The sequence below is a fragment of the Sceloporus undulatus genome, chromosome 6 (assembly GCF_019175285.1).
Source record: "Sceloporus undulatus isolate JIND9_A2432 ecotype Alabama chromosome 6, SceUnd_v1.1, whole genome shotgun sequence".
NCBI classification, from domain to species: Eukaryota; Metazoa; Chordata; class Lepidosauria; order Squamata; family Phrynosomatidae; genus Sceloporus; species Sceloporus undulatus.
The window spans coordinates 122,630,184-122,630,981 of record NC_056527.1 but is presented as its reverse complement, the minus strand read 5'-3'; positions in this window follow the sequence as shown (position 1 = coordinate 122,630,981).

Below are 798 nucleotides of genomic sequence, written 5' to 3'. Positions count from 1 at the left end.
AGGAGGTGGAGAAGGGAAGAAGGAAGAAAAGGAGAGGAGGAGGGGGGGAGGAAGAGAAAAGAGGAAGGAAAGGAGAAGGGGAAGAAGGTGATGGAGGAAAGGGAAGGGAAGCAAGGGAAGGAGAGGGAGGACTAGGGGATGGAGATGCCAAGGGAAGGTCTGGGAGGCCGGGCTGCTGCTGCTGCTGCTGCTTCTTCTCGTCCTGGTCTCCAGAGGGGAAGGGCTCGATCCAAAGCCCCCGAAGGGCTCCCTCTCAGCCCCAGAGGATGCGGGGCCCCATGGCTCTCCAAAGAGGGAAGCAGCAGCAGGAGGAGGAGAGGGCCAAAGGGGCCAAGGTTTGGGCCTCCTTAGGGCTGGGGCCAGGGGCCACTAGGGCTCATAGCTGCCGCTGCTGGGGAGCCTGCCTCCTCCTCCTCCTCCTCCTCCGCAGCTGCAAGGGAAAGGAAGGGAAGGGAAGGAGGCGAGGCGGCGGGGCTCCTGCGGCAGCAGCTCCTCGGAGGGCTCTGCTGCGCGGCTCCGGCTCCAGGGCGCCCCCCGCGGACACTCCCCGAACAGCAGCCCCAGCCAGAAGCAGCAGCAGCAGCAGCAGCAGGAGGAGGAAGGTCCTGGGGGTCCTCCACTCTCTGGAATGATGGACTGGAGGACAGCCCTCCTTCAGCCTTGGGGACCCAGTATCATCATCATCATGGGTGCTCCTCCACTCTCTCGACTGGACTGGACTGGACTGGACTGGACTGGGGACCTATCCCTATCATCATCATCATCTGTGCCCCTCCACTCTGTGGAGTGGAATGGAGA